At 37.6% G+C, this 25,040-nt stretch overlaps 1 protein-coding gene across 2 annotated transcripts in view; it reads right to left on the bottom strand.

The window, feature by feature from the left end:
- Positions 1 to 25,040, bottom strand: part of TSPAN8 (tetraspanin 8) — a 291,505-nt gene that overhangs the window by 259,416 nt on the left and 7,049 nt on the right. Inside the window, exon 2 of one of the 2 annotated variants that reach the window (XM_054445127.2) lies at positions 3,136 to 3,259. The exons of the other annotated variant lie outside the window; for it this stretch is intronic. The gene's annotated coding sequence lies outside the window, so the exon portion shown is untranslated. The remainder of the gene's footprint in view (positions 1 to 3,135; positions 3,260 to 25,040) is intronic. 2 annotated transcript variants of the gene reach the window in all.

The following is a 25,040-nucleotide window of genomic DNA, read 5'->3' on the forward strand; positions in this document are numbered from 1 at the left end:
TTGTTGAAAAATGCAAAAGAAAAAACAGGAGCTATGAAGAACACATTTAAGAAATATAATTTACTTACGGTAGAAGCTCAATACAGAAATAGAGCATATAAAGATAAAGCAATAATCATTAGAAATTATAGAATAGGCCACGTGCGGTGGCTCACACCTGTAATCCCAGGGCTTTGGGAGGCCGAGACGAGCAGATCACGAGGTCAGGAGATCAAGACCATCCTGGCTAACACAGTGAAACCTCGTCTCTACTAAAAATACAAAAAAATTAGCCAGGCGTGGTGGCAGGCGCCTGTAGTCCCAGCTACTCGGGAGGCTGAGGCAGGAGAATGGCGTGAACCCGGGAGGCGGAGCTTGCAGTGAGCCGAGATCACGCCACTGCACTCGAGCCTGGGAGACAGAGCAAGACTCCGTCTCAAAAAAAAAAAAAGAAAAAGAAAGAAAGAAAGAAATTATAGAATAGATTTTCCTTTTAGCTGAGAAGTCTTATTTTTTCAGCCCAACTGAATCAGTACCAGGCCAAATTCATGTAGAAAGAAAACCCAAACCCAGACATTTACCGCTGAAATTGTTGAATTTGAAGGCTTTGGGAAAACTACATATATCTAAAATAGAAGAGAAAATGGGGTGAGTATGATGGGAAGAGAGAATATAATATGCAAACAGAAAAATGTTCCGAAACAGAGGTCTCTTCTACAACTCTAAATGCTTTTAGAAACAAAGATTGTGATCCAGGGATTCTGTATTCATTCAGATTATCACTCACATCTAAGGGCAAAAAGATCTGCTAAAGATTCAGGAAGTATGTTACTTCTGTAAAATAATTACTATAAGAAGTACTTCAAAATTTGTATAGTTTCGGGTCTTAACGTTTATGCCTTTGATTGATCTTGAGTTAATTTTTGTATATGGTGAGAGATGGGGTCCAGTTTCATTCTTCTCCATATGACTATCTGGTTTTCCCAGCACCACTTATTGAACACGGTGTCCTTTTGAGAGGTGACAGCGTGATGGCAGCGGTCGTAGCCCTCCCTAGCTCTTGGTGCCTCCTCAGCCTTGGCACCCATTCTGGCCGCGCTTGAGGAGCCCTTCAGCCCGCCGCTGCACCGTGGGAGCCCTTCTCTGGGCTGGCCGAGGCTGGAGCCGGCTCCTTCGGCTTGCAGGGAGGTGTGCAGGGAGAGGCACAAGCTGGAACCGGGGCTGCGTGCGGCGCTTGCGGGCCAGCTGGAGTTCCGGGTGGGCGTGGGCTTGGCGGACCCGCATTCAGAGAGGACGGCCTGCCGGCCCTGCCGGCCCGGGGCAGTGAGGGGCTTAGCACCCGGGCCAGCAGCTGCGGAGGGTGGGCCGCCTCCCCCAGCAGTGCCGGCACACCGGCGCTGCGCTCGATTTCTTGCCGGGCCTTAGCTGTCTCCCTACAGGACAGGTCTGGAGACCTGCAGCCCGCCATGAGCCTCCCCCCCTTCCCTCTCCAGACCAATCAGCTCTCTGTAAAATGGACCAATCAGCAGGATGTGGGTGGGGCCAGATAGAATAAATGTAGGCTGCGCGAGCCTGTAGTGCCAACCCGCTGAGGTCCCCTTCCACGGTGTGGTGGCTGTGTTCTTTCGCTCTTTGCAATAAATCTCGCTGCTGCTCACTGTTTGGGTCCACACTGCCTTTATGAGCTGTAACACTCACCACGAAGGTCTGCAGCTTCACTCCTGAAGCCAGCAAGACCACAAACCCACCGGGAGGAACGAACAACTCAAGACGCGCCGCCTTAAAAGCTGTTAACACTCACCCGGAAGGTCTGCGGCTTCACTCCTGAGCCAGCGAGACCACGAACCCACCAGAAGGAACAAACTCCGGACACGCTGCCTTTAAGAATTGTAACACGGCGCCTTTAAGAACTGTAACACTCACTGCGAGGATCCGGGACTTCATTCTTGAAGTCAGTGAGACCAAGAACCCACCAATTCCGGACACACTTTCCCTTTTGCATGTTTTTGTTGACTTTGTTGAAGGTCAGTTGGTGGTAAGTAGATAGCTTTATTTCTGAGTTCTCTGTTCTGTTCCATTGATCTATGTATCTATTTTTATACCAGTACCATTCTGTTTTGTGTAGCATAGCCAACTGAGATTTGAACCAACAGATAGAAAAAGCATAACAACAACAACAAAAAAAATGAGTGAACAACTGTGACAGGTTTCCAAATGTAGCTGCAACATTACCTGCCCTCCCACAAGCTCTTCAGTCATGCAGCCTTGCTACTCCTCCATGAAAAGTCTATTCCATCCTCTTGAATCTGGGTTGAAGCTGTGACTGCTTTGGCCAATGCCATCCTGCAAACATAAAGCTATGCTCAGATGAGGCATATCCCTTAATTGGCCAGGTAGCTTCTGTTTTGCTTCCGTTGGAGCTGTGAGTTGTGCTTAAGAAAGGGCAAGTGGTTCTGCTGAGGAAGAGGACACGCAGAGGAGCATGGAGCACCTCAGACATGTAGCCCAATGGAGCCTTCAATGACTCCAGCCTCAGCCTCTATCTGACAGTAAACACCTGAGATACTCCAAGTGAGAACTACCCAAATGAGTCCAGTAAATTCAAAAAACTATGAAAGAAAATACAAATTGGTGTTTTTTAAAGATACTAGAAATAGATCCCCAAACGGCAATTAATGTAGTAAAACAATGTACTGCCTAATTGTAATTAATTTTACAATAAAACTGTTCAAATGTAAAACATAGGTCTTAAAATATATGATATAGGATTTTAACAAAATGTGTTAACAGTATTTCAGAACTAAAACTCCAGATTATTTTGACAAAAACTCAAAAGTAAGAGAAGAAAGAAGGAATTAAAAGTGTAATAATGCATTTCTCAACTTATATGGAATATGAAAATAGTTACTATTTCATTCTTGACATTGATAAATTCATATGTAATTTATTTTCAAGAGAAAAATAGTTGTATTATGTTTCTGATTAAAAATTAGTAAATATGGCCAGGTGTGGTGGCTCACGCCTGTAATCCCAGCACTTTGGGAGGCCGAGGCAGACGGATCACCTGAGGTCAGGAGTTGGAGACCAGCCTGGCCAACATGGTGAAACCCCATCCCTACTAAAAAATGAAAATTAGCCGGGTGTGGTGGCACACACCTGTAAGTTCCAGCTACTCGGGAGGCTGAGGCAGGAGAAATCGCTTAAACCCGGGAGGTGGAGGTTGCAGAGAGCCGAGATCGCACCACTGTACTCCAGCCTATGCGACAAAGTGAAACTCCATCTAAAAAAAAAAAAATAAGTAAAGACTAGTTTTTAAATAATTACATGATACAGAAAAGTGTAAAGAAAAAAGTAAACATCACAGGCAATCTCATTTCCAGAAATACTAATAAGTAATTGGTGCATCATCTTTTTTTTTTTTTTAAATACAGGATCTCACCATGTTGCCCAGGCTGGTCTCAAACTCCTGGCCTTAAGTGATCCTCTTACCTCAGCCTCCCAAGTAGCTGGAACTACAGGCATGTACCACCATGCCCAGCCATAATCTTGATTTGTAGAGGTATATTAACTAAGATCCTGCTTAACACAATGTTAAATGACGTATACAAAAATGGTTTCACAAACACTCCATTTCTATTTTTTTAAGTCTCAATTTGTTTGGTATCTTTCCATAGTTTAAATGCAGCACAAGTCTTGAGTACTTTTATTAGAGTGCAATATTTCATACTAAATAGGTCATATTATGCCAATAAGCTCCTTTTGTTTGATAGTGATGCAGGAAGGCACTTGGATGCATTGGCATCCTACCTAGCCATGTCCTTAAATTTAAAAGTTATTCTTTTAAATCGCTGTTTCCCAACATGTGTGTCACAGAATACCAATCCAATTAGATGTTATAAGAGTAAAAGAAGTTAATGTTCAATAAGTTTAGAAAATTCTATCACAAACAATACAGAAAGGTTTATTCTCATCCATGTCTTCTTGTTCCCCCGTGCAATATTTTCTCTAGAGGATATGCCCAGCTGTAGAACCGCTGGATCCATGCATTTGTGCATATACAGTTTCCCCACATACTCCCCAACTGGTCTCCAGAATGGATGCACCAGTTTATACTCCATCAAGTAGATGAAGAGTTGCCGCTTCCCATAAACTTGACAATACTTGATATTATTCAACTTTTTAATTTTGCCATTCTTGTTAAAGTTTTAGTTTGCAATTATCTGAATTGAGCTGCTTTTCATTATGCCTTTTAGTCATTTTAGTTTTCTCCTTCTTTGAATTGTCTCTTTATGTTCTTTGCTCATTCTTCTATGTGATTGCCTGGGATTTTTAATTGTGAGTTTGTAGGATTTCTTTATATTTTAATCTTTTATTAATTGTTCACACCCCAAATATCTTCTCCCAGTCTGTCTATAGTGTCCTACACAAAACAGAAGTCCTTACTTTTGGCTTCAATTTCACCAATTTTTTTTGTATGCCCTGCGCTTTACCTCATTTAAGAAATGCTTTCCCACTGTATTGTTACAAAGACATTCTCTAACATTTTTTATCATAGCTTTATAGTTTTGTCTTTTATTTTGAGATCTTCATTACAATGGGGGATCATTTTTGTATGTGGTATGAATTTGGGGCCTGTATTTTCTCCAACTGTTTAGCCAATTTTCACAATAATTTTTTTAAATAATCTACCATTTTCTCAATGATCTACTTACCAAGTTCTCGTATACACATGGATTTGTTTTAGATCCTATTTTATTTTAGATTCTATTCTATTGTCTATTTGGCATTTTTCGTGTCAGTATCACACTGAATTACTAGAGCTTAGTAATATACCTTAATATCTGGTAAGATATTTCCCAACCTCTCTCTTCTTTTTATGAACTGTTTTAGCTATTTGTGGATTTGTGTGTGACCAATTCACCTCTGTTGGATTTTTTATTTTAGTTACATTAAATTTATGTTTTAATTTAGGAAGAATTTATATCTTTATGTTAAATCTTCCTTCCACAAGTGTGATGATATTTCTACCTAAACAGGTCTTTTTTTATGTCCCTTAATAATGCTTTAAAATGTCTTCCAAAATATTTTTTTCATTTTAGGTCAGTTTCTATATATATATATGTTATTGTAAACAGTATCTTATGGTCTATTATTTTTTTATTTGGCTGTTGGTGTAAAATAAGTCTATTTATTATTACTTACTGATTTGTGCTCAGCAAGCAAACTGAACTCTTTTTAGCTTTAGTCATTTGTCTGTTGATTCTCTTGAGTTTTCTATGTACTTAAATCATCTACGCATACTGACAGTTTTGTCTCCTTCCTTATAGCTTTATCCCTTATTTCTTTTACTTCTCATATTTCATTGGCCAGGACATCCAGTCCTTTGTAGAAAAGAAGGTATCATAGCAGGCATTCTTTTTTGTTGTTGACATTAAAGGGAAGACTTCTAAGGTTTCTCCATTAAGTATGATGTTAGAACATTTTTACCATATCTACCACTGAGGCAATACGATGTTTAATGGTGTGTTTATTAATAAAGAAATTGAAAACCTCCTTTTGAGAGACAGAATTTCTTGCCAATGTAATACTAAGCTCCAAACTAAACTAAAGGTCTGAACATATTTTCCCAACTTAAAATAGTTTTAATTGTGCTTTTACCTCCCGGGTTTTCTCATTTCTCTTTGCCAAATTTTGGCCCAGGGAATAGATTGTAACAGTATTATTAGTAGCCATCTGACAAGGGATTAAAATAATTTATGGATATACAGGTTCTGTATCACTCCTCATGAAGTAACAAATGTAGCTGGTTTTTACTATTATAGATTAAGTTTTCACATTCATATATTAAGGAAACATCAGTGTTTGAATTCTATCTCTACTTAAGAACAAACTAGCTAAGCAGTTGTAGGCAAATTATTGAATCTCACTGAGTTCACTTTCTGCTTCAGTAAAATGTGCAGTATATAAATGTTGGCTCATAGGGTTGTTGTAATGGGAATAATAACACTTATCTTAAAAGGTTTTGTGAGAGGCCTGGCACAGTGGCTCACACCTGTAATCCCCGCACTTTGGGAGGCCAAGGCAGGTGGATCATGAGGTCAGGAGATTGAGACCAGCCTGGCTAACACGGTGAAACCCCGTTTCTACTGAAAATACAAAACATTAGCCAGGCATGGTGGCACGCGCCTGTAGTCCCAGCTATTCAGGAGGCTGAAGCAGGAGAATCGCTTGAACCCAGTAGGCGGAGGTTGCAGTGAACCGAGATTGCGCCACTGCACTCCAGCCTGGACGACAGAGTGAAACTGTGTCTCAAAAAAAAAAAAAAAAAGGTTTTGTGAGAATTATATGATCTGATCATGACAAAATTCACAGCAATGCCTAACAAAACTATCATGTTATTGTTTCACAAACTTTTTCTTTGAGTCTCTTCAAAAACTCTATGAGCCAGATAGAGCTTATAATGACTATTATTTTTTACTCATTGTACAGATGAGGAAAGAGAAATTAAATTCATAGACAGGACTATATTCAGTGGGTATACAGTGATACATTGTTATGAGATGTCAAGATGTTAAGATCCTTCCATACAAGCTGGTAAATAGTTACTGCCAGTGCCCCAAGGACCATTTTTCCAGCTTCTCCCCTGGAACCCATTGCCCACTCCATGATCCAGCAACTGAAAGGCTAACATGCAACTAGCAGGAGGACTTGAGGACAGCTTGGCTGGTGACCACAAATTCCCAATTATTAAGTGTTTTGAATATAACCTTTGTTTTTTGTAAATGTCAAACCTAAGATTAACAGGTCATTTGAGTTCTAATTTAAATAATAGACTAAATAAGGAGAAAAACATGAGACTATAGTTTCAGTGTATAAGCTTCTCTTAAGTAAAAAATGGGAGAAAATCCAGAATAGGGGAGAGAATATTCGTAATGCTGTCTGGTTGATAGAATTAAATCATCTGAGTAACAGGTTTTAAAAGTTCAATATAGTGAAGGTTGAACATTAATAGAAATAATGCATATGCCATATTCATTATAAGGTCCTTTTTATATTTTGTAGCAAAATTGGATGTTTTACAATAAAATATGAACTTGTTATTGCTTTTATGATTTTGTTATATCAAAACCTTAGGAACATTCTGTAAAGGCAGTTAGGATGACAGTAACAACCACCTGTTTAGTTGTACATTTTAATTTTGAAAAGTTACATTTACAGCATAAAATTTAAGAAAAATTCTAAAATAAAAAACAATAAAACCATATTACCATGCTTTAAATGTTCAATATTAAAAACGGTTTAAAATATAAATTACCTATAGGAGAAAGTAGACAGAGATAATTTAGAGACCCTTAGTTACTACAAAGCAATAGACAACATTGACCAACCTCTTATGGATTTCATGTCAATTTCACTCAATTTCATGTTGATTTTACTATAGAAACTATAGCCTCTGTATCATAGGAGTGAAATTTAAAAATAAGTTATCTCATTATATAAAAATTCCTATGACATCACTATCAAAGAGCTTATAATAGGTAAATAGGCAAAAATAAATAAATGTTCACAGGAGACCTTGAGCTTACCATAGTTTTGGGTTCCAAAAGTCTATGAACCGGTAAGTTGGAACTCAGAATATATTTTTCCATTGTTATAATTTTCTACTGTATTTCCTGGTTCTTTGCATATATGTCACCTCCCACTTGAAATTATAAAACCTTTTAAATCAAGTCTCAGGTTATATTATATATATTTCCTAGAAGACGTAGCACACTGTATTGCTAGCAGGCATTAACTATAAAACAAATGTATAGATTAACTAATTAATAAACAAAGTAGCAAAAAGAAATTAATTAATGATGGTCAGATTTCTAGACCAGCCCAGTTCAATTCTCCAATTAAATTCAATAAATATTTTTGATCCTCCACACTGGGCCAGGCACCTTAAACTAAAAAAATACAAAACCTACACCATAATATCAACTCATCTAATCAGCACTCATAGTGGGTTTTTTCTGATGCATTTTGATTTCTCACATCTCCAGAGTAAAAAAAAAAAAATTGTTAATTCTTTATATGATATTTAAAATTTGCATGAAAGAAAATACCTCTTCACATCTGTAGAGCTACTCTTCAGGAAACACACACACACACAGACACACACAGACACACACACACACAGAGAAAGAGAGAGAGAGAAAACTAAGGGAAAAATATATAAAACAATAAGACACCTAAAATCATACCTGAATTTGATGCTGCTTAGTTTACTGCTCAAACCTTTGATTATTTGGTCACAACTTCAATCTCCTCAATAAATTAAAAGGTGGCTTCTAATCATATTCAAAAATAGGAGGGAAAGCTCTTCCAGTAATTTAGTGCCCTATTTGACCCACCTCCAAAAGTTAGTTTAAAATAACAAGCATTTGCCAACCAACCCAACCAGGAACTGTAACCAAGGCCACAATACCATGTGATCAGCCATTTGAGATGCTGTTGACAAATCTTCCATTAGAACAGGTTAAACTACCATCATTAACAACTCATCAATCTGCTGAGAGTCCTTTCCTATATCATTTCCTCTCTGAATGCATGGGGGTCACACAGCACTATTATATTAAATAACTCAAGGAAATCTGAAAAATGTTTAAGATGAAATGTATGACATGGTGTATTATTTTCCATTTACAGGATATTTCCAGTTTTATACTATCAGACTAGCACACATGGTATTCTCATCATTAGCATCAGAAGTTCCATAAACATATCACAAGTAATATAAGGGTCTATGGTTGCAATTTGCTTATAGTCACATCAAAAAACAGTTTTCATGGTAGCAGTTTAGTTCCAGCAGTCATATTCTCTCATTAGAAAACCAAAGCCAGCAAATAAATGCAGGATATGAGCAGGGCTGACAATCACTACTTGAAAGTCAGAACAACTGTGGTGTCACTTAGCTGACTGTTAGAGGATATTTGGGTGGAAATTAGACTAGCCCTGGCTTATTCAGTGCATCTTTTGAGCTTATTCCTGTTAAAGCCTAATTTTTAGATGATAACTAAAGAGAAATGTCTTACTCTCTCTAAAAGTAGATGTGACCTAATGGTTTGTGTGGAATTACAAGACTTTTTAAAAACCTCTATTCGATGCTGTATGGATTTGAGATATTTTTCTTGGGTCTCTAGTTTTATAATCTGTTTCCTGTGAAGCTTACATGGCCAATTTTCTTATGAGAGAAGCTCTGTTTTGAGGACTAACAAATCCCAAAACACTAAATTTAAGTCCAAAATAAGCAGTTATCATAAAAGAATATTGATTATTAGATCTTCGCTCATTTCAAAATTATTAGTGATACAATTTGTGACCACTTTTGTAACAGCCAACAGTTCACTACTTGAATTCCTGGAAAATATTATGGAAGCTGTTCATGATCTTTTTAAGAGCCACAAAAATTATTTTCATATTAAAATAAATAATAAATATTTAGCATTATCATAATGTTACATATAACTTTAGTATGGTTTCCAGAATAGCATATACAACTGGTTTTCCTCCTACTTAACAATTGCTCCTTAGTCTGTTTTGTTGGTTCCTGCTCAACTTCCCGATCTCTCAGCACTTCACTAAAGTGTTGCAGGGCTCTGTCTTTGGACTTCAATATATGCTCCATCACCTCAACTTTCATTACTTTAAAGACCATCAAAATACTGACAATGCCCAAATTTAGTCTGGACACCTCTCCTAAACTCCACACTCATATATCTAACTACTTATTCAATATCTTCATTTGGATATCTAATCTACATCTCAAGATTTACATGTCTAAAATTAAGGTCCTTGTATTTTAACCTCCCCCTCTCTCCCACAAGCTGTTTCTCTCATAGTCTTCCCCAGCTCAATTAATGGTAACTTCTAGCTATTCAGGCCAAAAATCTTGGCGTCATCTTTAATTCTCTTTCTATCACATCCTATTGCAATGCGTTAGAAACATCCTATATACAATGCATTAGAAACTCTTTCAAAGGCTCCACCTTCAAAATATAGGCAATGGAATACTGTTTGTCAATGAAAAAGGGTGCACACACACACATACACACACACAGATACTTGTAAAAGTGTCCAAAATACTTTGAGTCAAAGAAGCCAGAGGCAAAGATTGTACATAGTGTAATTCCATTTATGTGAGGTTCAAGAACTGGCCAGCCCAATCTATGCTAATAGATATCAGAATAATCATTTTCTCTGGGGAGTCACTGAGGGTATTGACTAAAAACACACAAAGGAATTTGGGGAGAATTAAAATGTTCTATTATTTGATCTGGGTGATGGTTACAAGGATGCATACACATGTTAAAATCCATTAGGTTGTTCACTTAAAAATTATTAATTTTATTGTATATTAATCATCCCTCAAGTAAGTATTAATATGTGTAGAATATATATTGCTATTGCCTTGGAAGGGTCAAAAGGTGGTGTATTTAGTCACACAGAAGTCTCTTTGAAAAGATTAAGCTGTGACTCAGATTCTCCCAACCATCTAAGCAAAAACCAAAAATTGGGATGGGGTTATTTAGGAAAACCCTGTGGAAATCCTCTTGTCTAATGGAGTAAATCCATTGAGAATTTTACACCAGCAGAACCAGTTTGGACCAGTTTGGACAAAAACAAACAGAGCAGCAACAAATAAAAGAACACTGCTGACTCCCAAAATTCTACAGGCAGAAAACAAACTGATCAAACTACCCAGTTGTGTGCTCATGCTACCCCTCCTGAAAAAGTAATGGTGACCTTGAAGATGGAGCCACAAGCCCAGAGGGTGTGGTCTCTGAGGAGACCGCAGAGGATCATCCTCACGTCTAAAAAGTATAATGTTTGCCCACCTGGATTTCAATTTTTCTTGGAACTGGTGACTCCTTTTTCCTTCTACATTTTCTTTTTTTAAATGGGAACTTCTAGAACTTTTATCCTATGCCTATACCATCATCATTGTATTTTGGGAGAAACTAACTTGCTTCTTAAGTTTTACAGTTTAACAGATGAAGAGTAATTATACCTCAGGATGGATTAGAGCCTCACCCATAGCTGATTATATTATGAGATTGGGGGATTTTGAGTTGATGAATTTATTTAAACTTCGAATTGGTGCTGAAATGGGTTGAGACATTTAGGGATATTGGAACCAGCTGAATGCATTTTGAATGTGGGACAGATGTGAAACTTTGGGAGCCTGAGCGTAGACTGTGGTAGGCAAAATAATGCTCCCCAAAGATGTTTATGTCCTAATCCCTGAAACCTACAAATATGTTATATTACATGGCAAAAGGGACTTTGCAGATGTGATTGAGTCAAGAACCTTGAAATAGGGAGATTATCCTGGATCATCCTGGTAGGTCTAATGTAATTATGAGAGTCTTTGTAAGTGTGTGTGTGTGTGTGTGTGTGTGTGTGTGTGTGTGTGAGAGAGAGAGAGAGAGAGACAGAGAGACAGAGACAGAGAGAGAGATTTGAAGATAGAGAAAGAAGCCAGAGGCCAAGAAATATAGATGGCCCTTGGAAGCTGGAAAATACAAGACACTAAATGATATTATCCCTTAGAGCCTCCAGAAGAAATGCAATCGGCAGACACCTTGATTTTAGCCCATAAAAACTTCTGACCTACGAACTTTAAGATCATAAATTTGTATTGTTTTAAACTAGTAAACTTGTAATTTATTACATCAGCAACAGGAAATTAATATACCCATCTACAGTTCATTTTCAATCTAACAGCTGGAGGGATCCTACTGAAACATAAGTCAGATGACATCAGTTATTTCGTTAAACACTTCAGTCCAGTAGCTGCCTTTCTTCCCACAGACTAAAAAACCAACGACCTTATAGCCCCCGCTCAGGACTCTACAGTCTATTCTTCACCCCCCGCGCAATACCTCCCTGACACTTCATCCTCTGCACTCCACTTTCCCCTACCTCACTGCAGCCCGCCCATGTACTTCAGGTTCCTTTACCCTTTACACCTTGAGACCTTTGCCATTTAGGGGTCCATCTGTGTAAAATATTTTTCTCTCAGATATTTCTTTTCTTTTCTCTTTTTTTTGAGACGGAGTCTTACTCTGTTGTCCATGATGGAGTGCAGTGGTGCCATCTCAGCTCACTGCAACCCCTACCTCCCAGGTTCAAGAGATTCTCCTACCTCAGCCTCCCGAGTATCTGGGACTACAGGTGGGGACATCACATCCTGCTACTTTTCGTGTTTTTAGTAGAGACGAGGTTTCATCGTGTTGGCCAGGCTGGTCTGAAACTCCTGGCCTCAAGCGATCCTCCCGCCTTGGCCTCCCAAGTAGCTGGGATTATAGGCACTTGCCATCAAGTTCAACTAAATTTCGTATTTTTACTAGAGACAGGGTTTCACCATGTTGGCCAGGCTGGTCTCGAACTCCTCAAGTGATCAGCCCACCTCGGCCCCCCAAAGTGCTGGGATTACAGGCGTGAGTCACCATGCTCAGCCTCTCTCAGATATTCCTGTCTGTCTTTCTCAGCTCCTCCATGTCTTTCCTCAAATATTTTGTAAATAAGATTTTCTTTTGCCTTCTTATTTAGAACTGAATGTTCCCAACTCCAGCCCCTAGCACTCTTTAATCTCCTTTCCAGCTTTACTCTTCTTTATTTTTTTTTTTTACTTTATTTTCCATGGCCCTAATCATCTCTCAACATACTCTATTTTTCTTATTTTGTTGATTCTCTGTCTTCTCCCACAAGAATCAAAACTATCTGAGAGCGAAAATATCACCTGGATCATAGCAGGCACTCAAGCACCCCGTAAATGATTGTGACATAAATGAAGTTGATGGGTTACCTTTAGCAGCTATGACACAGATATAGGAACTTTCACTAAGCTCCTTGAGGGCAGAGCCAGATCTTGCATGGCCTATGAAAATGTCTTTTTCCCCCCAGCTCAGGACTAAAAATGGAGCAGGCACTAAACATGTACTTATGGCATTTTTTAATGTTTTTATTGTAGTAAAATATGCATAACACAAAATTTACCATCTTAACCGTTTTTAAGCATACAGTTCAGTGACATTCACATTATTGTATAACTATCACCACTACCTATCATCTCCAGAACTTTTCATCATCCTAGGCTGAAATTTTGGACCCATTAAGCACTAACTCCCCATTCCCTACTCTCCTCAGCCCCTGACAGCCACTATTCTACTTTCTGTCTTTACGAATTTGACTACTCTAGGTACCTCACATAAGTAGGATCATACAATATGTGTCCTTTTGTGACTGGCTTATTTCAGTTAGCACAATGTCTTTAAGGTCCATCCATGTTGTAGCGTGTTGTCAGAAGTGCCTTTCTTTTTAAGGCTGAATAATATTCTATTGGATGTATATATCACAGTTTCTGAATCCATTTATCCTTGAATGGACACTTGGGATGCTTCCACCTTTTGGCTATTGTTAATAATGCTGCTGTGAAGATGCAAGTACAAATATCTATTCCAGTCCCTGCTTTCATTTCTTCTGGGTAAATTCCTAGAAGTGAAATTTCAGGATCATATGGTAATTATATGTTTAATTTTTTGAAGAATTTTCATATTGTTTTCAATAGCAACTGCACCACTCAGCATTCCTATCAGCAATGTACAATGATTCCAATTTCTCCATATTCTCATCATGCACTTTTTTTGTGCCGTGATTTGTTTGTTTATTTTTTATAACAGCCATCCTAATGGAAATGAAATGATGTCTTACTGTGGTTTTGACTTGCATTCACCTAATGATCAGTGATGTTAAACATCTTTTCATGTACTTATTGACCCTTTGTATATTTTCTTTGGAGCAAAGTCCTTTTCCCATTTTTTAACCTTTTTTTTCTGTTATTAAGTTTTAGGAGTTAATATATTCTGGATATTAATTCCTTATTAGATGGATGATTTGTAAATATTTTCTCCTATTCTTTGGGTTGACTTTTCACTCCATTGATAGTGTCCTTTGATGCTCAAAAGTTTCTTATTTTAATAAAATCCAACTAATTTTTTCTTTTATTGCCTGTGACTTTAGTGTCATATCCAATAAATAATTGTCAAACCCAATATCATAAATATTTCTCTATGTTTTCTTCTAAGAATTTCATAGTTTTAGCTGTTATGTTTAGTCTCTGATCCATTTCGAGTTAATTTTTATATATATAGTGTAAAGTAAAAGTCCATGTTTATTATTTTTCATGTAGATACCCAATTTTTTCAACACTTTTGTTAATAAAACTGACCTTTTCCCATTGGATGGTCTTAACACCCTACTTAATGGCTGTATTTGTCTGTTCTCATGCTGCTGATAAAGACATACCAGAGACTGGGCGATTTACAAAAGAAAGAGGTTTAATGGACTTACAGTTCCACATGGCTGGGGAGGCCACACAATCATGTGAAAGGCAAGGAGAAGCAAGTCACGTCTTACATGGATGGTGGCAGGCTAAGAGAGAGCTTGTGCAGGGAAACTCCCATTTTTAAAACCATCCAATCTTGTGAGACTCATTCACTATCATGACAACAGCACAGGAAAGACACACCCCTATAATTCAATCACCTCCCACCAGGTTCCTCCCATGACACATGGGAATTGTGGAAGTTACAATTCAAGATGAGATTTGGGTGGAGACACAGCCAAACCTATCAATGTGGCATTTTAATTAAGTCACTTTATAATTAATTCCACTCTATAAAGAGTTTGCAGTTTATTGCATGGAATGATAAATTCATTTCTTCTTTTGGGTGGATGCAAGCAGTATACCTCTGTGAACAAAGCAGAAAATCACCATACTTGCTGTTTCATGCCCTCACTTCTATAATGGTTTGACTCTAAAATGTGCAGCAAACTTCTTTATATATGTTCAAAAGAATGATTTACCCACTGTCTGATATAATGCTTTTTAAAGCCTAAAAGCCTGTCAAACAGACTGAAGAATCATTTTCCATCCTTTTATGGTACTGTGCCTCACTGTGGGCAACATTACATTACCCTACATTGTGCCTAGGTGTGCTCTTACACCAATAGCAAGCCCACTGTCCTACTGAACAACTGCAAAAGTGAAGGATTTACAACAGGATTTACAATGAGCATTCCCCAAATGCTCATGTTTACTTTAAACCAACAATCATTAAGGAAAACATTTGGTGGAAGGAAGACACAAGGTGACTTGCAAAGTCATTAGTAAGAGGTCATAAATAGGTATAATCGAAGGTTTGGGCTTCTCTTAAAAATAAAAGAGAGACTTAAGAATTAAGTTATAATAATATCCCATTTAATGCCTGAATTTAAATGAAAAAATATAAGATCTACTGCAGGCCAGGTGCAGTTGCTCACGCCTGTGATCCCAGCACTTTGGGAGGCCAAAGCAGGTGGATCACTTGAGCACAGGAGTTCGAGACCAGCCTGGACAACATAGTGAGAACCTGTCTCTACAAAAATTAACGGGGCATGGTGGCATGAGCCTGTAGTCTCAGCTACTCAGGAGACTGAGGTGGGAGGATCGCTTGAGCCTGGGAGGCAGAGGTTGCTATGAGCCAAAATCATGCCAGTGCACTCCAGCCTGGGTGACAGAGTGAGACTCTGTCTCAAGATTTAAAATAAATAAATAAATAAATAAATAAATAGTAAAAACTACTGCAATAGGTTTCTATAGATGTTATAAATTATAAATATATTAAAAACTGTGCTATTATTATCACAAGTTATCTCAATTAATAATTTCATAGATACCATATCTTCAAGAACTCTAAATACGAAACTATGATTTCAAAAATGTTTAACAATAGGAGCTTAAAAATAGATAATTTATTTTAAAAACTAAGGTTAGTACTAGTATAAATACCTGAAACCCTCAGGGAACCACACATCTTGATGAACTGGAATGCACCACCAACAGTTTTATAGTCATTCTGTCTTTCACTACCACCCTATTAATATGACAAGTATATTTTGTGAACCTAGAAATGGACTTAAGTCTATTATTTGGAAAAAACTTTGTGTTTCTGATTTGTCTTGTTTAATTACAACTACAAATATTAATCAACTTCATCATTAGGTGGCATTGTAAGTACTCATATGTGTTGGAGACTTCATTGAAAAAAAAAGAGAGAGAGAAAGATCTGCTTTTAGAAAGTGTACCAACTTGGCTAGGCACGGTGGCTCATGCCTATAATCTCAGCACTTTGGGAGGCCAAGGTGGGAGGATTGCATAAGCCCAGGAGTTTGACCCATAGTGAGAAACATAGTGAGACCCTGTCTCTACAAAAAAAAAAAATTTTAATTAGCTGGGCATGGTGGCATGCCTGTAGTCCCAGCTACTTGGGAAGCTGAGGTGGGAGGATGGCCTGAGCCAGAGAGGTCAAGGCTGCAGTGAGCTGTGATCATGCCACTGCACTCCAGTCTGGGTGACAGAGCAAGACCCTGTACCCTCACCCAGAAAAAATGTTTATCAGGTGATATCAACATGGACAAGCCTAGACTTACAAAAAACATTAGCCAATCCTAGAATTTTTTTCTAATAGTTAAATGATTATGATAACTCAAGAGCAGGATCATAGGAATATTGAATAAAAATAATAATTTAATTAAATTTAATTTAAACATAGGTGTTTACCTGAAACAGATGTGCCAATGGAGAGCTGAGTATATTTAGCATAAGTAGAAAGTATAATACCTAGCCTATATTACTTATAGAATTTGGAAGATAGCTCCAACGTGGGAGCCACTCTGAGACAAAGCTAGAACCCCCAAATGGCCACGAGGAGCTTATGAAGCGGACTTTGAGCAGTAGCCAGAGGACCCTCTTTTCTGAGGCATAAAACATGGTACTGACTGAAGACCTAAGGCTAGTGAAGGCAGTTGCTGTGTCCTAAAAGATGTTGCCTACAAAGTGTCCTCTAGTGGTCAAAGGCTATCACTGCATGTTAAAAATAGCAACCTTTTCTCTTGTAAGACCATGAATCAGCTCTCCCCGGTACTGGATAGTCAATCTGGTGATTATTATTTTTCAAGTATATAAATGGTTTCCCACTTATCTTGATATCAGGAGACAAAGCAAACAAGGTCATTAAAAGTGTCCTGATTTAGTGGCCAAAAGAGGCGGTAGAGCCTAGCAATTAAAAGCGTGATTAGGAGTAAGGCAGCCTGTGTAAATCAAACCTTGCTGTACTTCTTACTTGCTCCGTGACCGAAAAAATGAATTAACCTTTTTGCTTGTCAGTTAACACATCTGTATAGTGGAGATAACTTTATTACCTCATAGGATAAGCTTCATAATAATCCTATGAGGTAATAAATATTAATCAAACCTGGAGCCACCTTAACTCAGAATCTTTTTTTATGTTATAATAAATTATCCTCACTTTTAAAGCTGCTTTCCATGTGTGTTTTCTACTATTATTTTCATCCATTGCCATCCTACAAATACACTGACTGTTATAAATAAATATTTTAGATTAGAATGTGCAGTCTTACTACAGGCTAGAGTTTAGTGTACTAAGGATTATTCTATTATATAGATTATCTAAGCCACTAACTAGGTAGATGAGAAAACCAAGGCCCTTAGAGTTTCGATGTCCTATCCCAGGTCACACAGTTGATAGAGTCGGGATTGTCTGAAACTCAGTAGGCCTGACTCCCAGTCCAACGCTCATTTATCATATAATTTATTTCACTTTTCTTCCCAATCCATAAAAGTCACCACAGATCACACTCCAGTGCAGAGGGAACCAAGAAACCAACTGCTTCTTCAACATAGTTTCCAGACATGGAAACTACAAAAAACTGCCACTTTTTGTAGGCAGTTAACGGATTAACACGACTACTAAGATTATAATGAAAAGATATTGGAAGAACCACTGTGAAAGCAAAACATCGGTGAGTTCACATCTTACTGAAACATCAGTAATTAGACACTGATATGTGAAAAAATGTAGGCAAATAATGAAACCAGGTTAATGTACTTACTCCATAGCCAACCCATCAGACTACCTTCACCCACTTCCTGCTTTCAGTCCAGCCCTGATAAGAGTTATTTGGCTGTCATTCTGCCTTCCCTCCAGTTTACCTCCTGCCATCTCTTCTTAAATCTGTAGATATGTAATTTAATGGCATCACTATTGGCCCTACGGCTTAGACCCAAAAACCTGTAGTCTCTTTATGTGTCTTTCATATTCCATACCCAAACCATTAGCAAATTCTGAATTTACCTTCAAAATACATTCCAAATCCCATCACTTCTCACCAACTACACAGCTACTACTTTGATCCTTTTCTTCATAAACCTTCACTTTGCTAACTACTACAACTGCCTCATAACAAATACTTTGCTTCCACTCGTCTATTATAGCCCAAAAAATGCTACATTGTATTATTTCTGTGTTCAAAGCCTCCAGTGGCTTTTTATCACATTCAAAATAAAATCCAAACCCATTACCTTAGTTTATAAGCCCATCTTAATACGATCCTTGGCTCTACTTTCCAACTGCATGCCCTGTTCATTCCACTCTACACTGCCCTCCTTGCTGCTACTTGAAAAAGCCATGCTTTTTCCCAATTTAGGGCTTTTTATCTATGCAGTTTCCTCTGCTGAACAGATTTCACCTGCCAGTATTCCAATAAGTGGCTCTATCACTTCACTCAGGTCTCTGCTCAACTGTCTGTCACCTGTCAAAGAAGCAGTCTCTATTTCGTCTACATTGGAACAGCTATCATTCTATCTCTTCATCCTGCATATTTTTTCTTAAAGCATTTATTATTACCTTATATTATATTACACATTTGTTAACTTTTTATTATTTGTATCTTGCACTAGAAGATAAGCTTTGTGGTGGCACAAACTTGTTTTGTTTACTGATGTTTCCCCAGCTCCTAAAACAGTGCAGAGCACATATTAAGTACTCATAAGTTATAGTCAGAGAAATGAATCAATGCCTGCATATTTCACCTCTTAACCTCTGAGCATTGCCCACTGTTTTCCAGTTTGAAAACATAATCCATGCACTAATTAACTATTCTTAGATGCCACATCACAATTTGTGGTTCTCCCTCTTTCACTTCAAGTACTGAAAGATACAGATCAATTGCTGGATGTTAAAGTGGTCTAATGGTAGAAACTGTCTCTCAGCTATTTCTAAACAGGCTACAATGCCTGAAATTCTATAGCAAGCCTTTATAAAATTCCTTCAGCTCTCACAGCTTGCTGTCACCACATTTGAGATTGCTTTATGGGATTGAAAGGTGGAGGCAATTTGTGGTCCTAAGTAAAACTGCTTCCTTTCAGTTAGTTTGGCTGTGAAGTGAGATGGTGAGTATCCAGGATGTCAGCTGTGATCAGCTTGTCTTACTATCTTCTGTTAAATATGGCACACAGGCCCGGGCATGATGGCTCACACCTGTAATCCCAGCACTTTGGGAGGCCAAGACAGGTGGATCACGAGGTCAGGAGATCGAGACCATCCTGGCTCACACGGTGAAACCGCATCTCTACTAGAAATACAAAAAATTAGCCTGGCGTGGTGGCAGGCACCTTTAGTCCCAGCTACTCAGGAGGCTGAGGCAGGAGAATGGCGTGAACCCGGGAGGCAGAGCTTGCAGTGAGCCAAGATCACGCCACTGCACTCCATCCTGGGGGACAGAGTGAGACTCCGTCTCAAAAAAGAAAAAAAAAATGGCACACAGAAAATGCTGAAGAAATGATTCTGTTGCAGGCCCAAGCCTCAGAACCATCTAATAAGGTGACATGAGTGTCTTACTGTAATTTAAGGTTGAATTAGGGCCTTTGGGCATCACAATACGGTCTAATTCAGCCATCACAAGCATGTCTTTAGAAGGGAATATCCTTGCAGGTCTAAAGAAAACAACTCACATTCTGCCCCACTGGGTTCCATAATGTAGGATCTCACCTGCCACACTCATGACTCCGTTCATATTTCTTCCAGGAGTCATTGCCTCAACAGAACATTTCCTGGCTGCAAGCACATCCAATACAAGACATAAAATAGCCAGTCCTGTATAAAACATATGAAATGGTAGTTTCAAAATACTACATTTTGAAGTCTGGAGTCAAGAAAAATGGGTCCTATATTCCTAACCCCATCTTTTTGGAAACCATCTAGAATTGTTATTTTATACAGAAAAGGTAACTGACAATTACTGAGCCCTTATTGTGTGCCAGACACTTTATGAAGCCAGTGACTTCATTTTATTTAATTCTTACAACATTGATCCCGTAAAACAGGTATCATCACTGCCATTTTGCAACTAGAAAACAGATTTAGTGATCTCAAGAGGCCTGCCCTCCTAACCTCCTAATCTCCCAGTCTTCCCCAATCAGTTAATGTCACCACCAGCCTTTCAAATGCTCAAGCTATAAATCTAAGTGTCATCCTTAACACTAAGACACGTCTTCATCTCCACTGCTCCTACCAGTCCAAACAACCATCATTATTACCTGGGCTACTGCAATAGCCTCCTAATTCATCTCTCTGCTTTTATACTTGCCCACTCCATTCTCTAAGCCCAGCAGCCAGAATGATTCTTGTAAAACATAAACCATAAAACGAAGTGACTTAAACACTTTCATGATTCCCCACCATACTTACAATATAATTCAAATTATTTTACCCTGCATACGAAACTCTGGATGATCTGCTAAGAACCCTAACTTCATGCTCTTATCTTTCCTCTCTCCAATAATCAGAACTTATTTCTGTTCCTGGAACACACTAAGCTTGTTCCTACTTTAAGGCTCCTGCTCTGGAACTATCTTCACACAGATCTTCACATAGAAGTTTGTGGTCATTCAGTTCTCAGCTGCTATGTCACCTCCTTAGATGGATCTTTTCTCTTGACAACCTAAAGCAGCACCCCATCATCACACCCTGTAGTATCACCCAGTTTTATTTCTCCATAGTCCTGCTATCTGCTAATTTCTCTGTTTTAAGAGAAAAAAAGTTTTTTATTTCTTTCTTTCCATCTCCTCCCACAAAAATGCATGCTATAAGATACCTTGCCTGTCACATATAGCACTGTGATTCCAGCACTTAAAACAGTGTCTGGGACATTATAAGTAATTGATAAATGCCTAAGTATACACTGTTAATTCCCAGATCAAGATTAAAATTCAGGTATCCATCCACAAATTTTTTCTACTATATTTTGACTTCTCCATGACTTAAAATATTATACATTGTAAAATTTACTATTTACTTTACATATACTGATCTCTATTCACTTTACATATACTGATCTCTATTCACTTTACATATACTGAACTCTATCTCCTTTACATTATAATTATCTTTATCCTTCAAGGCCTGTTTTACTTTCACTATGGCACTTTTCTTCATACCCCAATCAATTTTAATCACTCCTTTCTCAATATTAGTATAAAAATCTTTATTATATTTTATTTTTGAAACTTAGATTACCTTGGGTTTTTAAATCTACCTCTCCAGCTAGACTATAAGTTCTTTGAAGATAAAGATCATATCAACTTTTTCATTTTTCCCAATGCCCATCAGACATAGAAGGCATTGAGCATAGAATTTAGTCAATAAATTCTTGCTGAATTAAGTTATTTTCTCTCTATACAAAGATTTTGTTGATTTTCAGAGATATAAGTCTCTCACAATATAATAAAAATCACTCAAGGAGGCAAAACAACCTGTTTATTGACAATAAAGATAATTCCAGGGAATTTATTGGAATGACTAAGGTTCAAGGCAGTATTCCACACATTCTAGAATGAATTCCATGAAGAGTAAATTGCGTCTCACTGACTCAGAACCTATAAATATTTTTCAAGTAATATTGACACAGGATGTTAAATTCCAAACAACTTTTTAAAACCACTAATCATTCACATTTCCCCTCAAATGTCACACAGTATAAAACTAATGGATCTTTTGTGACTTGATGACATTTGTCTCCATTTTTAAAGATATTATAATGGAAATGTGGTCTTCTATCATCCTGCTACAGTTGGTATAAATCCACTAGATACTTTTAAAAAATATTTTGGGAACACACAGTCATGCAAACCAATGTCTGCCTGTCCCAGCAGGGGATAGTAAAAGACTTTACAAACACCAGATGGGATTTAACAGCGTTAATAAAACATTAAATGCTCCAAAAGTGCTAAGTCACTTTGTGAACAACTCAAAGAAAATATATTTGATTTCCATTATACATATTTTTCTTTCTTAAGAAATTCTAAAATTTTCCAGTAAAAGTTTTATCATAGTCCTCTGACAGTTAATTTCTCTTAATGTTAAACTATAATTATCTACCCTTTGGATACTATGCATAGATTAGTATTTGTGGTTTTGTTAACAACTTTCTAATTTTACCACAAATATAGAACATATCAAGTTCTCAATGAATTTCAACATGTTTAATGCCTGCTTCACCAGAAATCCAAAGCAGAAATATTTTTGTCCAATGTCACTTATTTTTGTTATACCTAACTATGTATGTGTTGACATTTTCATAAATATTTTATAAAATAGTAATTGGTAATCAATATAACATGATCTAGAAATACATTATTCTCCAATTTATTTTAAAAAATAATATTCTTGGAATCTTCTGGGAATATAAGATTGTAATCATAAAATAAAATTAATTTTCTATTCAAAGTGACTAGAAGCACAGATAATCCCCCCACAAAAAAAAAATATATATGTATATATCACACACCCATTTGGATTTTATTGAGTGTTTTGTTCGAGTAGCAAGCTTCCAGACTGGAAACAAGAAAAGGCAGAATATCTACAAATGTTCTTTTTGTTTTTTTTTAATCTCGGCTCACTGCAAGCTCTGCCTCCCAGGTTCACGCCATTCTCCTGCCTCAGCCTCCCGAGTAGCTGGGACTACAAGCGCCCGCCACCATGCCCGGCTAATTTTTTGGTATTTTTAGTAGAGACGGGGTTTCACCGTGTTAGCCGGGATGGTCTTAATCTCCTGACCTCGTGATCCGCCCGCCTTGGCCTCCCAAAGCAAATGTTCTTTACTATTGTTTTACTTTACTGTGATTAGAAAATGGCTTGCTTTGCCTAAGTACATGTCAACTCTCAGTAAATGGTTTCAATTCGTAAGAAAGCAATTGAAAGTCATTCTAAAATTAAATTTTAGCTGCATTTAATATGGTAAGTATATAATCCACAAACAAACAATAAAGCAACTGAAGAAAAAAAGTATTCATTTGGCCTAGCCATGTCTGTGAGCAGATATGCTATTTTACTATCCTCTGAACCATGTCACTTATCTCAGATAAGGAAACAATTCAGAGCAAGAAAATGCTGTAACAGAAATCAATGCAGCTGGAGTAAAATACCTGTGAGCTCACTTGATGACAGTCCACAAACCAAAGAGGGTTCACGGGTTTGCTCAAAGATGGGGTCAGGGAAGGGTCTCTGTTTTAGTACATTTAATCTCAAAGAGAGTGAAAGTCACAAAAAACAAATCTAATTATGTCACTCTCCTACTTAAACTCTTCATTACCCTCCCTCTGATCTCAGGAGAAAGTCCAAAATCCCAAAATGCCATCCAAAACACTTTATGAGCTGAGTTTGCTGTGTTCTCTGGTGTCATCTCTCAACCTGCCCCCACTCCCTTCACAGCTGTGCAGCAAAATGCAATTCCCCAAGAACACTCTACTCCTTCAAACTGGAACACTCTTCCCTCACTTTCACAGGACTTACTCCCATCTTTAACTCAAGCTACCACTTAAAGGGCAGCTCCTCCAGAAAGTCCTGCATTTCCAAAGTCCCAGGAGAACAGAAAGTCCTCCTGCAAGTGCTCCCAGCACCCTACAATATATCCTGTTAATCATACTGTATTGCAGGGTGGTTCATCTGTCTCTGCCACTGGATAGCATTATTTAATCCTCACAAAACCCAATGAGATAGGTCTTATTATGCCATTATATAGATTAATAAACCAAGATTCAGAGAGAAACTTACTTAAGGTCACATAGTTAATTAGAGGTGGAAGAAGAAATAAATAAAATCCTGTAGCTTCTTTTAACCATCACACTATGCAGCCATTGAGGATAAAAGCATTAATTCAAACCATTATGAACTGTTGCTATATTAACTTAGATTTTATATATATTATATGTATAAACTATATACATATGTACATATAATGCTTAGTGTATAACCTACCTGTAACACATACTGTGTGCTCAATAAACATTAGTCATCATCATTATTATTATTATCATTAGCATTATTAATGATTGGTCAGAGTTCATCTCTTTCCAGGCAAAACTCCAGGAAAACAGCCAAGCCCAGGACCTTTCCAAACAATGAGACCAATCATAGGTAGTAGTTTTCTCAAACTACATCCCCTGCTTTCTTTCCTCAGAAGTCTTTAATACCAACCTGTATTATGCTTCCAAAACAGACAAAATAGAATTGCTCTCAAAGGAAATTCCTTTTCACCTCCATCCACCTGCAGTTATTCCTTGGTGATTGAGGGCTACATTAAAGAGTCTAAAGAGTATGCATTTTACATCTTTGGTGCTGTCATTCTATCACTGCTTTTGCACGATATCCATCTTGATCCTTTTGACTTGACTTGGGCCCATTATACATGAGGCCCATTATACGAGTGAATTTTTACAAAACTCTTTATTTCTTTAGGGATGTGAAAATGAGTCTTATACCAATGGCAGCAGCATCTATTTGAAGACAATCTGATTTTGCAAGGACTTAAATGGAAAACAATGAAAACAGGAACTGTCTGCTATTAGATATGTTTCCTGAAACCCAAGCTGAGTAAATTGAGTCTCTTGGTTTTGCTGTTGTTCTCACCTCAGAGAGTCCTGCTTAAATCAACAGGGTTTTGAGAGTACAGATCAATAGTAAGACTTTACATTTTTGCAGAAGAACAAAGCTTTCCGGGGAAAGAATCAGCCAATGAACAGCAATTAGTGCCTTAATTGCAAATACACTTAAAGCTCTGAAGAATTGTGTTAGTTCACTGAATTATTGAATCTGGGATTTATTCCTCCACATTGA

This window comes from Pongo pygmaeus, chromosome 10 (assembly GCF_028885625.2).
Source record: "Pongo pygmaeus isolate AG05252 chromosome 10, NHGRI_mPonPyg2-v2.0_pri, whole genome shotgun sequence".
NCBI lineage: Eukaryota > Metazoa > Chordata > Mammalia > Primates > Hominidae > Pongo > Pongo pygmaeus.